Source organism: Pleurodeles waltl, chromosome 4_1, assembly GCF_031143425.1.
Source record: "Pleurodeles waltl isolate 20211129_DDA chromosome 4_1, aPleWal1.hap1.20221129, whole genome shotgun sequence".
Lineage (NCBI taxonomy): Eukaryota > Metazoa > Chordata > Amphibia > Caudata > Salamandridae > Pleurodeles > Pleurodeles waltl.
In genome coordinates this window covers 3,683,337-3,701,305 of record NC_090442.1, presented here as the reverse complement: position 1 = coordinate 3,701,305, position 17,969 = coordinate 3,683,337, and positions in this window count along the sequence as shown.

Genomic DNA, 17,969 nt, shown 5'->3' with positions numbered 1-17,969 from the left:
CACAATGGCAGAAGAAGCATCAACAAGAGATAGTTTAATATGTTGGGCTGGAGGAGAGGAAGTCGAAAAACACATGTCAGGAATATCAGAATGGTATAAGTCATCCATGTCATCATCATCTGTGTCCAATGTTAGTAATAACAATCTTTTTTGGCGCATCATCAGTGTTTTTTTATTTAAATTTACATTAAGCATGAAGAGAAGAGGACGTGTTGAGATTTTTAGCGGTATTCCCCTCCTTAGTAGGAGGCCTGGGAGGAACCAAGTCCTCAATCTGTTGTGAGGAAACCTCACTATTCAACTCAGCGCCTTTAGGAAATCTTTTTAGAGACTGTTTACGTTTTCTGCTTTCCCCTGCAGAATGGGCCAGAGAATTGGACACCATGGCCCTCATTACAACATTGGCGGTAAAAGGCGCTTACCGCCGTGCAGAAGACCGGCAAAACACCGCGGCGGCGGCGGAAGTCCGCCACAGCTATTATGACACACATCTCGGAATCCGCCGAAATTCAGACACCCACACAACTCCGCCAAACTAAAGGTCAGTGTTAAAGTAGCGAAAACAAAACCTCCACCTCCACGCCAACAGAAACACGCCCATGCTATTACGACCCACGAATCCACTCAGCGGTCTTTCAACCGCGGTATTCCATTGGCGGTACACACCGCCACACTCAAAATACACACACATCTCCAAAACACCGCCACATTGGACAATTCAAAATACACACACCTGATACACATAGAAACACCACTCCCACACTCCCAAAACTATATAAAACACACACCCACATCACCCACAAACCCCTACGACCACAATTCACGGACGAAGGCCAGAGAGACAGCACAGCCAAGACAACACCACCATACAGAGGCACACAACACCATCACCCACACAACATCCACGCACAAAACACCACACACCACTACACATCACCACACACATCAACACTCACACCGCCCCACACATCACATACACCACCCCATGTCACGCCAAAGACACCCCGCTTCTCCGAGGAGGAGCTCAGGGTCATGGTGGAGGAAATCCTACGGGTAGAGCCACAGCTATTTGGCTCACAGGTGCAGCACACCTCCATAGCCAGGAAGATGGAGCTATGGCGCAGAATTGTGGACAGGGTCAACGCTGTGGGACAGCACCTAAGAAATAGGGAGGACATCAGGAAGAGTTTGAACGACCTACAGGGGAAGGTGCGTTCAACGGTCTCCAGGCACAACATCGTGGTTCAGCGGACTGGCGGCGGACCCCCGCCTCCTCCCCACAACTAACAACATGGGAGGAGCAAGTCTTGACCATCATGCATCCAGAGGGCCTCGGAGGAGTCGGTGGAGGATGGGACACTGGTAAGTCAAATCTTCACTATCATATCCCCCACCCTATCTGCATGCTATCACACACGTTCGCCCTCACACCCTCCCCTATCACACCAAATCCTAACTAATGTACTAATAACACAAACCACCCATCCCAATACCAAGCCCTGCATGACACAACTAAGCATGGACACCCCTCACTAAAGCATGCCCACTGCACATACCCAGAACAACCCCCTAACCATCATCACACAAGCCCCCACACAGGAATGCCTGCACTGGGGTACACAGACACCCACCCATTGCACACCATCACACACACAAATGCATTAATCATGCTCTTATGCCCCTGCAGGAACCCGAAGGACCGTCACCACACCGGAGGGTACAGACAACACCACTCCACCCCCAGAAGAGGCCCACAGTGACGATAGCAGCTCTGCCCTACTGGATCCTGATAACCAGCCCGGACCATCGTGGGCCTCGGGACAGTCGGTTCCCCTTGCACAGGCACAGCCCAACACTGACCTTCCACCCTCTGGTAACACCAGCACAGCACCCACCCAGCGGGCCCAAACCTCCGTACCCAGGACAGGTCAATCAGCGGTGTGTCCACCACTACAGGGAACCCAGGGTAACCCACCACCCCAACAACAACAGGGACCTGGGGGCAGTGGTAGTGGGCACACGGTCCAGGGGACGGAGGCACAGGAACACCGGGGAACTGGGAGGGCTGCTGTGCGGCAGGGGGCGGACAGGCCAAGGGAACCCACTCTCCACGAGGCCCTCACCTCCATCATGGGAGCATACCACCACTCCCAGGAGACGATGGCGACGGTCCTGGTAAAGTTTCAGGAGACCCAGCACCTGCAGGAGGACCAGTATTTGGGGTTCAGGGAGGAGCTCAGGACCATCAGCTCCGCCCTGGGCACCATCGTAGGGGTGCTGAAGGACATACAGCAGACCCTGAGGGACACCATGGCACTCCAAGGGGCCCCTGACACTAGCCAGGACGATGAACTGCCCACCACCTCTGCCGGCGCTAGTGGACAGGACGCCCCGCCACTGGACCACCACACCAGCACCCCACCCCCTGCAGACGGACAACCACCACGCGAGCAGTCCCTGAGAGCCAAGAACAGGACAGAGCAAGATGGCAAGACCACCGCCAGGAAATGAGACCAGCCTGATTGTCCCCCCACTCACCCACTTTGTTACCCTGTCCATACTTGAACTGCCCCAGCTCCACTTCCTATGCCCAGATGGGCAGTGCACCTGTGAGACTAATAGGCTGGACTCTGCCATGGACATTCCTCCGACATCACCCATCCTTATTTTACAACCCCGCTCCCATTTCTGCGCACTTAAATAAACACCCTTGAAACACAAAACAATCTGGGGTCAGTCTATGATTTGTCAAAATGTAATATCTATGACATTGTCAAAATGCGTTGTGAGATGTAAAGGCAACATACCAATGTCACACATCAAAAGTCCTTGAAGGATGCAAGTAGATGACACACGTAGGTAACCACACCTGTGAAACCGTAATGGAAAGAAACAACTCAATTACCAAATAATGCCTATAATTTACACACAGGATAGAGGAAGACGTGTGACAGTGAATGTAATGTTCAAACCGAAAATGTTCTCACCTGTGTGTCACTGGAAATATTGCTGTATGACTGACTCCCTGTTGTCGTTGTCTTCTTCCTCAGCTTCCTCCTCATCACTGTCCACAGGCTCCACAGGCTCCACCATCATCTGGACCATACTCCTGCAGAAAAGGCACATGGCGTCTCAAAGCCAAATTATGAAGCATCGAGCAGGCGATGATGATCTCGCACACCTTCTTCGGTGAGTAGAATAGGGAACCACCTGTCATATGGAGGCACCTGAACCTGGCCTTAAGGAGGCCGAAGGTGCGTTCGATCACCCTCCTAGTCCGCCAATGGGCCTCATTGTACCGTTCCTCTGCCCTGGTCCTAAGATTCCTCACTGGGGTCAATAGCCAGGACAGGTTGGGGTAACCAGAGTCCCCCAATAGCCATACACAGTGCCTCTGGAGTTGGCCCATCATATCAGGGATGCTGCTATTCCGCAGGATGTAGGCGTCATGCACTGAGCCAGGGAACATAGCATTAACCTGGGAGATGTACTGGTCTGCCAAACAGACCATCTGTACATTCATGGAATGATAACTCTTCCTGTTTCTGTACACCTGTTTACTCCTGTGGGGGGACCAGAGCTACATGTGTGCCATCAATGGCACCTATGACGTTGGGGATATGTCCAAGGGCATAGAAGTCACCTTTCACTGTAGGCAAATCTTCCACCTCAGGGAAAATGATGTATCTCCTTACGTGTTTCAGCAGGGCAGCCAACACTCTGGACAAGACGTTGGAAAACATAGGCTGGGACATCCCTGATGCCATGACCACTGTTGTCTGAAATGACCCACTTGCAAGGAAATGGAGCACTGACAGCACCTGCACGTCAGGGGGGATTCCAGTGGGATGGCGGATTGGTGACATCAGGTCTGGCTCCAACTGTGTACATAGTTCCTGGATTGTGGCACGGTCAAACCTGTAGGTGACGATTACATGTCGCTCTTCCATTGTCAACAGGTCCACCAGCGGTCGGTACACCGGAGGATTCCGCCATCTTCTCACATGTCCCAGCACACGGCGCCTACGAAGGACAACAGCAACAAAAAAGTCAATATTCCTCCAGGTATGTACCCACAGTTACACAGAAGACTACACCAAACACAAAACCCTTCCTGTATGTGTGTTGAGTGTAGGCCTAGCTATGTGTGACGCAGAGGTAAATGAAGCCATGTGGGCCCCTGAAATGGCGGCTGCCTGACCCCTAAACTCGGACAATGGGATTGTGGGGTAACAGCGCTGGCGTTGCACACCGTCACGGTAGGCGGTCGTAGACCGCGGCGCAATGCTGCATTGGTTAACATTGGACCCTATGGGTCCCAGGAGCCAATGAACAGGTGCGCCTGCGGTGATGATACGCACCGCCGCGGACGTCACCGCCGCGGACGTCACCGCCGCGGACGTCACCGCCATTTTCTATCTGTTCAATCACTAGATACCTGACCTTCGACAGGAGAGGACCTACACTGCAAGTGCTGCTGTGACCTCGGTCTGGAAGCGACGATGGCTGCTGCGTCTGGGAAAAGGGCCCCTGCCTTCACTGCTCAGGAGTTGGAGAAACTGATAGACGGGGTCCTCCCCCAGTACACGCTACTCTACGGTCCTCCAGACCAACAGGTTAGTACACAGGAAGCACGTTGTATTGGCTAGGCCTGGGTAGAGAGGGCTGGTTGTAAGAGGAAAGGGGGCAGAGTTCATAGAACATTAATGCATGTGAATGAATGGGCCACATGGCTAGAGTAGGGAGGGGGCCACTCACATCGACGGTGCAGTTGGTAATGACTGTTCCTCTTCCCTTGTGCATGTCATGTAGGTTAGCGCCCACCAGAAGAGGGACATTTGGCGTGCCATCGCCAAGGAGGTCCGGACCCTGGGGGCCCACCAGAGACGGGGCACCCACTGCCAGAAAAGATGGGAGGACATTCGCCGCTGCAGCAAGAAGACGGCGGAGGCTCAGCTGGGGATGGCCTCCCAACGTGGGAGGGGTGCCCGTCGCACCATGACCCCCCTGATGTTCCGGATCCTGGCGGTGGCCTACCCGGAGTTGGATGGGCACTTAAGGGCATCACAGCAGACACAAGGGGTGAGTACAACCTCATTCTGCGGACTTTGCGCGCAGTAGAGGGGTCTGGGTGGGGGAGGAGGCCTGTGGGTGTACCTAGGCCAGCCAGAAACACGAAGACTAGGCCCCTCTGTAATGCAGCCCATGTGGCACTCTACCCCACCTCAGTAGAGTGCCAAGCACAGGTATAGTTGCCCCTGTGGCATCCATGTGTGCAGATGTCCACCATAGCCATGTAGGCCATTTCCCAGGAATTGCATATGCAGAGGGCAGGAGCACGGCGTAATGCAGGGGGCTGCTGTGTCTGCCTTGTCCGCCAACGGTAGCGGTATGCCATGCACTCAACCTGTCCTTCTTCTGTCTTCCCCTCCCCTGTTTTTTGCTCTCCCTGTTCTTTTGTACATCAGCATCATCAGGCGGAGGTACAGTGGCACCGGAGCACGAGGGAGCTGCATCCCACATGGCCATGGAGGGCCACACCACGGACTCTGAATGCACCAGTGGGACGGAGGGCGAGGGGAGCTTCACGTCGGCCACCGGATCACCAAACAGCGACACGGACTCGTCCGCCGATGGGGGCTCCCTTGTGGTGGCGGCACCATCTGTGCGCCCCACTTCTACAGGTACAGCCGCCACCTCCCCTATCAGCACCGCCCTCCCAGCAGCCCCTCAGCGTTCGCCCCGTGCCCGCTCACCCAGGAGAGTGGGCATCACCTTCACCCCAGGCACCTCAGGCCCTGCCCCAGTCACCCCTGCTGCCCTCAGTGAGGAGGCCATTGACCTCCTCAGGTGACTCACTGTTGGGCAGTCTACCATTGTGAATGCCATCCAGGCTGTAGAACGAGAGTTGCAACACGGTAATGCATTCCTGGAGGGCATTCATTCTGGTCAGGCTGTCCTTCAGCGAACCCTGCAATCTCTGGCCTCAGCACTGATGGCAGCCATTGTCCCTGTGTCTAGCTTCCCCCCTCCAACTTCCTCCACCCAGACCCAGTCCCCTGTACCCCAGCCTATCCCAAGCACACCATCAGACCAGCATGCACACACCTCAACACACAAAAGTAGCTCAGGCAAACATAAGCACCACATCACCCACATGCAAAGACTGCAACATCCACTGCCTCCACTGTGTCCCCATCCTCCTCTTCTCCCTCCTCCCTCCCAGTCTCGTCTACACACACACCTGCATGCACCACATCTACAGGCACCATGAATCGCACCAGGACACCCAACACCACAAGCCGCTCACCTGCACTCACCACTGCCATTTACACGTCCCCTGTGTCCTCTCCCAGTGTGTCTGTGACGCCCCCTCCCAAAGTACACAAACGCCTGCAATCACACACCCAACATCCATCCACCTCACGACAGCCTCCAGTACCAGCACCTGCACCCATATCACCTAAAGTGACACCTCCTACAACCACCTCCTCTTCCTCCACTCCCAGACCCCCTCCCACTACCCATCCCAGTGTTCATCAGAAACTGTCCCTCTGTAAAGTTGACCTTTTTGCCCCACCCCCCCTCCAATTCATCAGTCCCGTCGTAGTGCCTCAGCCAAAAAGCCTCCAATACCAGTGGTGCCTGTTCAAGGTATGTGGAGTGCACCGGCCTCCCGGGCAGGCAGTATGACCCGGAGCCAAGGCACTGGCAGCCCACCCCCTGTAAAGGCTCTCAAATTGGAGAGTGGACGACGGGACCGTGTGAAGAATCCTGGTGGGAAAACAACTCACATGGGTTCCAAGGGGATTGGAGAGTCAGCTGTGACTCCACCAAAGGTGGGGAAGGGCCAGAGGAAGTCTTCCCAGACTGTTGTGAGTATTACGGCGGAGAAGGGCAGCATCATTCCCGGCGGTCGAGACGCCACCGCCAGCACCGTCGTCACTGGTCAGGAGACCACCGCCGGAGTCATGGCCCAGGAGGGCCCAAGTATCGTCACTGGTCAGGAGACCACCGCCACCGCCGGAGTCATACCCCAGGAGGACCCAAGTATCGTCACTGGTTATGAAATCACCGCCGGAGTCATAGCCCAGGAGGGCCCAAGTATCGTCACTGGTCAGGAGACTACCGCCGGAGTCATAGCCCAGGAGGGCCCAAGTATCACCACTGGTCAGGAGACCACCGCCACCGCTGGAGTCAGTGCCCAGGAGGGCCCCGGCTGCCACAGTCCAGGTGGGCTATGAGGGAACGTCATGCCACACACCAATGCCCAGTCTAGGGAACGTCATGCCACACACCAATGTCCGTTCCAGAACCGCCATGGCAAAGCACCGCTCAACAGGCCAGAGACCGCCATGGCAAAGCACTGCTGAACAGTCCAGAGACCGCCATGGCAAAGCACCGCTCAACAGGCCAGAGACCGCCATGGCAAAGCACCACTGAACAGTCCAGAGACCACCATGGCACAGCACCGCTGAACAGGGCATGCACCGGGTAAGAATGAAAAGACCGCCACATCAAGCATCCTTATCCCATGTGCAGCTGGGACAGTGACGGGAGAGGAACTGTCACGGGAAGACTAATCCAGTCTGGGCACCAGTCCCCCTCACGAGCCACTGGCGGATGTTATCTACTTGCGAAATTGTGGCTTTGCACTCCCCAGGATGGCCCAGTGGGCAACCCACCCACTGTAGAGACTTGAGAGACTGTGGATTTGCACTCCCCAGGATGGCACAGTGGCCAACCCACCCACTGTAGAGACTTGAGAGACTGTGGCTTTGCACTCCCCAGGATGGCACAGTGGGCATGGAGCCCCGTCGTGGATCTTGCTTTGCAGTCATCCGGCTGAGGTGCCCTCCCTTCCCTTCCCCCTGAGGTGCCTGTAGTTTTTCTATCGGATGCCCCGGCAGTGTTCTCTCCGATTGTGGTCAGGTATCTTTTGTGGGCCTCCCCCATGCATTTTTGGACTAGTGTTGCACGGACATTGATATGTGCATATCTGCACTACTTTTCGCTGGCCTGTTGGCGGTCTTACCGCCGGTTTAACACTAACCGCCAGGGTTGTAATGACCCCCCATGTGTTTGAAAGTATTCTCAATGTTTTTTGACATTTTGTCCATGGAAGCTTGTAAAGCTTGTTTAACAAAGGACTGAATACAAATATTCAAGTCTTGTTTAAAGACGTCCTCATCCTCATTTAATTCAGGCATGACAGGAGAACTGTCTGAATCCATGCAGACCCAAGAACTAGAGGAATGGGCAGAAAACAGTTAATAAAAAACTAAGCACTCCAAACAACGCACCAGCAAGGTAAAACACTCCCCTGAGGGGTGGAGATTGGAAGGCAATAGCCAGTGAGGAGCGGTAGGCAGAGGAAGTCCGCGCCCCCAGGGTAGACATCAACCACAGGTTTACAAATGCGGTTTGAAACGGAGGTAAGCGAGTGTCCGAGGGAGGCGCTTGCAGAAACGAGGTTCCCACAGGGAAACGAAGCGCTGGGTCGGCGGAGGGAACAAGCGTGAGAGACGTGCTCAAAACTGGAACAGCAATAGCGGTGAGGAAAAGAAACCCGCAACGGTTGACAAACAACCGTTAGGAAACGCGCGAACAAATGTAATTAACAAAATGCAGAGAAATACCAATATAACCATATAATAATGAATACAGATTTGAAGAGAATGAAATAAGAGTACTTATCTTGACTGCGAGCAGCAAAAAAAGAGGGCTGCTTGCAGTCAAGGGTGTACTCTATGGTCCTTGCTGGCTCTCTATTCGTTCAGTACGTGCATACTTTTTTGCACACATTGGATAGTCTGTTGCTGAGCCTATTGGGAGCTGTAGTTCTTGACTGCTGCTATTCTAATGAAGTAAGAAAAGAATGCATAATAGTAGCCTACGGCCTTGACATAAAATTCAGAAGCAGCAGCTGTCAGCAAATATAGCATTGACAAAAGAACCAAACAAAGGTGATGATTAGAATGAAAAGGAATGCGCTTGCTCTCGAGAGTATCTCTTTTAGCATGATAATACGTTTTATTTGGTCTCAAGAGAAGGGAAAGGATCTCCAACTGCAACGATGGACAGGGGAAAGCGATCTAACTAACAAGCCTCACACTGTTAAACCATAAGTTCCATCCAGGTGATACATTCTACAGGTTCCCACCTGGCAAGAACCAATCAAAACTAGATGCTCTCTCCATACTTGGTGTCGGCCTCCTTCTCACAGGTAACACAAAGTCAACTTCTTCTCTCATTGCGACCTTCACAATGTCTCACAAAGGACTATTCACTTCCTCGGTTTCCCATCCCATGCAGGTGCTGAAGGTACCGTCCAAATCAACTCACTGCTATTCTACGACCTTCAAACTATAAGCTAACAAAGAATACAAATTTTAAATGAGCACACAGTGACCCTGATGCCTGAAACGAAAAGAAAGTTATGCACAGTGCTAACGCGTCCCGTCTTAGATAATTTACTTTGTCTGGGACTTGTTTAGGCCGATGAATCTTTTAGCCCTGATTGAAGACACCTTAGGACAAGAGAACTAATCAGCACATAAGTCACTAGGTCAATAATTTTCTCAATATCCAATATGTCAAAGTAAACCAATTTGGATGAATGCATTAATAAAGTTTGATCACACCACGACCTTTCAACCATGACTAACCACACCAAATTTAGTAAGATTTCTGTTATTTTATTCCCTATAGGTTACACTCTACTAGCAAGTTTATTAGTCTCAAAACCAGAAAACACGTCAGCAATGCCACAATATGCAACTAGAATAAGATTTAATCAAGGCAAAGATCATAAACATTAGAAGAAAGCACGACGTCAACATGGATTAACTTTAGCAGAGCATCATTAGCGCATTATTCAACAAAGCCTTGATTCAGTCATTTGTCTATTTGCGTCCGTTTTAGTGAACTCCTTAACTAACCTCGAATTAGCATTAGCATGTTGGACTTCATGCAAAACAATTTAGCAACACAAATTTAGAAAACATCTATCTATGGTCTCTATCAAAAGAAGCCGTTGGTACCTAGAAAGGAAAGGCAAACAGACAATTACAATTTCATCATTATATAGTTATCCTCCGCAATGGGTCAGCATACAGAGTCAGTCTTCGTCCTCAGGACATCAGTTGATTCGCCATCAGCCAGGAAACGCAGCAAAGTTCAGCGAGACTGGCAATACCGGACACTTCCCTCATAAGGAGGAAACGTATGAATCGGGCAAGACAAAGATAAGGATGGTTTGAAGAATCAAACAGCAAAGTCAGAGTGACAGAGTGGCTAGGTGATTGCAAAAAGGCACGTAATGGCTGATTTCTCCTCTTGTCAGGGAGTTATATCAACCTTGTTGTACAGTCCCCTAATTTCCAATTGGGTAACTTTTGGTGCATCATTATCGCCATCCAATAATCAGGTAGTCACCTCATTAGCATTGTCACTTTAGAACAGTTCTCACGTAGTTTATTGGCTCCTGTAATTGACGTCTCCAACGGGTAGAATGTCAGGTACGAACTTTATTCTCCTGGTCCCAGTCAGTAGCTCCATTGTCTTTACCAGTTCAGGCGACCTTGTACCTGATGCAAGTTTACACTGTTGCGTTCGGCAAGAATGTCTCCTTGAGCAAGTCGAGTCTCATGAGAAAGAATTTACTACGGTTACACACATCTTCTAGTTTCTGGAAAAGTACGGCTACATGTCCTTCAGCAAGTCAGCACATCGCACGTTAGAAAAACACATTTAATATGAGACCGGCAGGTAGGCCCCTACTCATGCTAACTAAGGCCTAGTAATTAATTTTAGCAAAATCTTAACATATAACTCTTAACACTAATACAAAATCATACATTAGTACATCGATGATTCATTGTTAGTCAATTTCATTTACCATCGTATACATTGGGGGCCACGCCCCGTGGGCACATTTCAAACATGTGTTTAGTAAAACACAGCAATACAATTTCTATGCAGCATCATTAGGCATTAATTTGCAAACATTTCATGTTAATTTTGATTATAATAACTACTCTCCAACAATACCTCCTGTGATGACACTTGTCATCACACAAATCCATTCTTTAACAATCCTTTACCTTTTCAATTCCTTCATTTCGATTTCCTCTTTCTGCTTCACCTTTTCATATTTTGCTCTGAACATTTTCTCCCTTTTCTTTTCCTCCCTCCTCGCTTTATGTTTTGCCCATTTTGCTTTACTTCTTCTGCAAATTTTGGTCAGTACCCACAGTCCAAATAAACAAGCCAAAACAATTACTATTCCCTGTATTAGTTTTCCCAAGAACCCATGCCAAAAGACCACTAAACCAACTTCCCACACGCGCAAATCCCTCTCCAACCTTTTCCCATACTCCTGGCTCTTTCAGTTCCTTCAAATATGCACTATCTCCTGTTAAGTTAGTAAGCATACTTCTAATCTCATTACTATTATCCGGTATGTAGGCACAACAGTGGTGCTCATTAAGCATCTTACAAACTCCGCCACTTTTCGCTAAAAAATTATCTAAAGCAAGCCTGTTTTGAAGAGTCATAGCCCTCTCCGCAGCAAGTTCAGTATCCATCAGGAGTATGGCCCCTGTGAAGTTTGTCAGCATGTTGTCCACAATAGTAGACAACTTTCGAATCTTTATGGAGTTCAAAACAACTCCCACTGAAGGAATTATTGCTCCAAATATGTCTCCTACTACACCAGCAGAAGTTTCTCTCTTTTGTCTAGCATGAAGCAATTCTGTCACTTTCGGAAACTTCTTTAAATCATCTACTTGATATATCTTTGGAAAAACTATTCCCAAATAACATGTTCCATACAATCCCTTTGGAAGGCGGTAATAAGCACGAAGTCCACAAATGTAATAAACCCCTGGGATCGCTTGATCCATTCCATTTAGCATGAAAGTCTATTTATTCTGAAACAAAAACACATGCTTACATTCACTTGTTCCCACAAACACATTGTCATAATGTGACTTCGGTCACGTTATTCAAAGCCTTCCTACATGTTTTGCATCTAAAGCTAGCTTCCCTTGTTCCTTAACCCCATTATTACTATTACTAAGAAATGATTGTTGCTGCAAACCCTTTTCTAATTCCCCTTAAAAACCTCCTTCTATCTTCAGTGTGCTCTAGAAAGCTCTTTTCTACAGATGTAAGCAAGCATGTCAAATTATTGCGGTGTGCATATGAAGTACTAATTGTGGTTCTAGGCTCAAAGAATCCCTTGATCAGTTTTATAGCATAATACTTAGCTACACTATTTGAATCTTCTCTGATAGGTACATAAGAGAATACTAAATCGTAGTTCGAATAAAAATATTGCACTTCTTTTTGATTATAGAAACGCGTTAGTAGCAGACTACAACTAATCCCGTATGTTAATGGCAAGCTGTGATATGTAACTCCTTCTTGGTCTGAAAGAGGAATTTGTGTACACACATAACAAGCCTTTGCGTCCATAGTGTCAACATACTCACTCAGCAAGCGATAGAAAACATTAGTAGACAGCTCCCCTTTTGTATTAGTTTCATCATGCAAATACTTTGTATCTTGCTCAAACTTATCCCACGGTGTTAGTGTAGCAGTCTCAGAAACTGTAGCATTGTTAGCTTCACTCTCGTCCACCAAACGCATTTCCACAAACAAGGCTATAATGAATATCACACAAATAACACCCAAAGCAGTACCTAAATATTTACAGCGCTTATTCCCCTCAACGTCATCTCCTGACCTTGGCATGATCTGTAAAGAATCAGAAAGTAAAGTACTATAAATGTAAACAAATAATATGAGGATGGTCAATAACTCTTTTCTCCGCAAAGCTCATGCAAAAGTATTTTTTCAGCAAGTATTTACAGCTTTCTCATTCACTCCCAGGGTCTTTTGTCAATCCAGTTAGCAGCTTGTCACAATCAGGTTTTTTCCAAAATTCAATTCAGGTTAACAGTGTCACATCCGGTAATTTATCCGTCTCTTTTCTCAGGTTTCCCCTTTACTCAATTTCAGCTTAATACAGTCTCTCTTATTTTTAGCCAACTTCAAGTACCATAATATTGGCCTGGGACCTCACGATCAAAACAGAAAGCCAAGAACTCTTGTTGCCACTCAGCTGACACTGCATAAGCCCATTCAGGACCTGCGTATCTTCTGTTGGCTATTCTCTTTCTTTTCAACTTGCGATCATCCTGCAATTCTCCTTCACTCAGATCTTCCTTCCTTGTGGTATCGACCTCTTCCTCTATTGTTTCATTGATGACCACTCTCCCTTTTTCAGTTTGCGATTCTGGCCACTTATCTCCTCTCAGTGTTCTTTTACCCTTCTGCTTTTCCGGTTGCTGTTCAATGCCCTCCTCTTGTGCTATGGTGTTTTCTCTTGATGGATCTGCAAGTGGCTCGGGAGGAGTCTGAACACTTTGACTTCCTTCTGCCTCAACTCCTTCGCCTTCTGGGTCTTTCAGGGGTTCAACTTCAAACCTGTAACCATCTGCTTCTGGGAGAACCTCTCTTTGGGTCGGTCCTCCTGGTGCCTCAGTTGAGATAGGCTCACCGTCACCCGTCCGGATCTTGTTTGGTGTTTGAGTGACCAAGCCGTCCTGAACGGGCTCTCCTTCAGTCTCAGTTCCCCTTTGATTACTCTCCGGCCCTGAGACTTCCTTTTCTGTAGCTGTTAATTTCTACAACTCAATTTCCTCATCAGTTGGGCACGTCACCTTTTTTTTCTGACTGGCATGTATCCAGTTTGGAATTCCCACACATTTCACAGCAGTAGTAGTTGTCAGTATCACTTGATAAGGCCCCTTCTAACGTGGCTCCAAGCACAACTTCCTCACGTGTTTCTTGACAACAACCCAGTCACCGGCTTTCAGATTGTGACCTGGATCATTTATCAGTGGCAGTGTGGTTGCCTCCACCTGGTGAGAGAAAGAGCGGACCACGTCAGCCAGACCCTTTCAGTAGTCCAACACCATATCATCCGTGATATTCACAAGAGCATTTGCAGGCACTGCGGGCAATCTCATACCTCGGCCCATGAGAATTTCATGAGGAGACAGTCCTGTTTTCTTGTTAGGTGTATTTCTCATTGACATTAGCACTAAGGGCAATGCATTTGGCCATTTCAAATTGCTAGCTGCGTACATTTTTTCCATTCTCGACTTCAAGGTACCATTCATCTGCTCCACTAGTCCTGAGGCTTCAGGACGGTAGCTACAATGCAACTTCTGTGCAATGTTCAGTGCGGCACACAAGAGCTTAACCACTTCATTGTTGAAGTGACTTCCTCTATCTGATTCTAAAGAGTGCTGAAACTCGAAGCGTGGTATCAATTCCTAAGCAGCAACTACAATTCAGTGAGACTGTCATTTCTACGTGTAACGTATGCTTCAATCCAATGACTAAAGATACACACAATCACCAACACATATCTCAAACCTCCACACACAGGCATCTCGCTAAATGGACCTCCAGCTCTCCCAATGTGGCTCAAATTCACCACGGTCCCTTTCCCCGCATTCATCTGCTGACAGATGATGCAGCTTTGACAGTTTACTTCTGCAGCTTGTCTGAATTTTGGATTGAACCAATCGATTTTGAACAACCTGATCATGGCATCTCTCCCAATATGTGCTTGTCCATGGTAAAACCTTGCAAACTGTGACAAAAGACTGTTGGGCAAAACCATTTTCCCTCATCTGATACCCACAAATCATCAGGTCTTTGTACACATTGCATTTTAAGGCAAGAACATTTCTCTTCTCTGCTGGCACGTCCTTGCAACAATTTTAATTCTTCCATTGTGTCAACCACCCTCAATGCATAACCTGTGCATGTCTCATTTTCAGTTTCAGGTAACAATTCCCACTGATCCTTGAACGATATACAGTTCAATGCACAGAACCTTCCGACTTGATCTGCATATCCGTTTCCCATTGACACAAAGTCTTGTGATTTCACATGAGCACTGCATTTCACCACGGCAATTTCAAGAGGTAACTGAATCGCGTGCAACAACTCCTTAATTCTTTCACCATTTTTCACTGGAGAACCAGAAGAGGCCATGAAACCCCTCTGTGACCATAGGTGGCCAAAATCATGGACAATTCCAAATCCGTATCTGCTGTCAGTATAGATAGTCACTTTTAGTTTGTCAGCGGCATGGCATGCCCTAGTAAGAGCAACCAATTCAGCCACTTGCGCAGAATACACTCTCTCAAGCCAAGATGCTTCCAGGATACCGGTGATTGTACACACAGCGTATCCGGCTCTCAGTACTCCTACTGAGTCTCTCAGGCATGAACCATCAACAAAGATAATGTAATCATTTTCCTCCAATTGAGTATCTTTTATGTCAGGTCTCGGTTTGGTGCACAGCTCTGTTACCTCAAGACAATCATGTTCTACTTCCTAAGCATCATCAACATCTGTATTTTCATTAGGAAGCAAAGTTGCCGGGTTTAACACAGTACAGCGCTTCAATGACACATTAGGTGACCCCAATATAATTTTCTCGTATTTGGTCAGTCCAGCATTTGTCATGTGTGAGTCTTGGTTCGGGTGAGTAGTATTTCGACTGAGTGTGCGACCATTACTGTTAAGGGATGTCCCATCACTATACCCTCACATTGAGTGAGGCTTTGGCCAACTGCTGCAACGGCACGCGGACAACCTCAATCAGGTGGCCCAAGTACTTCACCTCTTTCTGACAGTACTGCAGCTTCTTTGGGGACACTTTATGTCTGTTCTTTCCCAAATGATTCAGTAAGGCAATACTATCATACCTGCAGTCATCTTTTGTTTTGGATGCAATCAACAAATCATCAATGTACTGTACTAAAGTCGAATTAAAAGGCAGTTCCAATGATTCTAAGTCCTTCTTCAATATCTGATTGAAGATGGAAGGCGATTCTGAAAACCCTTGAGGAATTTGACACCAACTGTAAACCTTGTCCAGGAATTTGAAACTGAAGAGAAATTGGCAGTCCTCATGAAGAGGCACAGAAAAGAACGCTTGAGACAGGTCCACGACTGTGAACCACTCTGCATTACATGGAACCTGGAACATGATCACAGCTGGATTTGGCACTATGGGGCAGCATTTTACCACTATCTCATTAATTTTTCTCAGGTCTTGGACAATTTAAACTTTCCCACAAGACTTTCTCAATCCCATTATTGGTGAATTACATGGGCTGCTCATCACTTCTTTTAAGACCCCTTGCTTCACAAAGTCCGCAATTATCTGCGTCACCTGTATGAGGACATCTTGTGCCATGTGGTACTGCGGTACCTGGGGAAACACGGCGTTTGGCCTCACATCTACCTTGACTGGTTCTACTCCTTTAATCAATCCTACCTCCTTTCCTGGCAAGTCCCACACCTTCTCTGTGACTGTTCCCTGTAATTTGGTTGGCAAATCAGTCACTGTGAACATCGGGAAAAAGCTTATCAAAGGGTACTCCTCATTTGTGGTCTCCGTTCTTGGTTCTGAGATCTGACCATCGTCCCCTTCATCATCACCTGTTGCTGTCCCATCGGAGCTAAAGGCAACTGCATTTGCTGTCTAGGTACCACAGGAATCTGCTGTTGCACTTGCTGCACCTGCACTGGTTGTACACGTGGCGTTTGCACTTGCTGCATGGGCTGGAGACCCTGCATCTGAACCATATTATTTTGGAAGTTCGGGTTTGGACAACTCATTCTTGGACCCCTCGCATTTTGAAATGCACCGACATCATTGCTTTGTTGAACAACACCATCCTGCACCATCATCGGACATTCCCGCTTCCAGTGTCCCACGCCCCATGCACGCATGGCATGGTGACATCTTTTTCATCCCTTGCACGTCATTTTGAACCACAACAGTTTTCAAATCTGGACCACGGTTCACAAAACCTCCCCAACCTCTGCCTCTCGTTTGCGGCTGGAACATCGCGTTTCCTTGAGTTTGCTGCTGTACCATCTGCTGTACTCCATTTCCCTGCATCCCTGCTTGAGCTGCCTTAATTTGCATCACCATCACCTTCTCTTTCAGCTTTCTTTGCTTCAACTCAATCTCATCACTACAGTATTTCGCGTACTGCAACACCTCATCAATCAGTTTCGCTTGCCAACAGATCAAATGATTCTTAATCATCTGGCTAATCTCTGGTCTTAATCCTTCAATGAACCTGAACACAAGATAATTCTTGTCTTTCGGTTCTATGACCTCTGTGCCACTATAGTGTTTGAACGGCTTTAACAACCTCTCATAGTAAGCATGTATCGACTCTTTGCCTTCTTGTGCTGTTCGGTCAATTTTCTGCGAATCAGTAACTTTCGGCGACACTTTCTGCTTCAAAAATTCAGTCACCTTATAGTAGTGCTTCATCACCTCAGGAGATGGTGCTCCTGTAGTCCTGTCCCTTGGCGGTTCTGCTGTCAGCCAATCCACACTCCTCTTGCTCTCAATCCACAAATCAGCTGGAACTATATTCTCAAACAGTGTGTTCAAGTCTTCCCAGAGACACTTTGCAAGCTTCACAAACCTATCCGTTTGCTGATACACTCTATCAGCTTTTCCCTCAACCTAGGATAAGCATTTGTGAATGGCAAAATGTCAACTCTAGACCATGGTACATGAACTAGAACCCCTCCAGCTGTCTCTCTCATCGGTAACATCTTTATTGTTCCCGTGTCTGTCGCAGCTTTTGCCTGCTGCTGTTCCAGGCAGTCACTTTTCCTCTTATCTCTCTTCTTTGCCCATCTGCCTTCCCACTTCTCTAAAGCTCCCCAAACCTGCGCACTCTGTTGTATCTCTTTGAGGTGTGCCTTCATCCCAGTGGATCTCATATGATCAAAATCTTTAGGTCCGAAGTCTAACCTATAACTCCTCTTCAGGTGTTTAGTCTGGTTTAAGTCTATGCCGTATTTGTCTGCCAAGCTCGCTAACCTCTGGTGCACCTTACTCACTT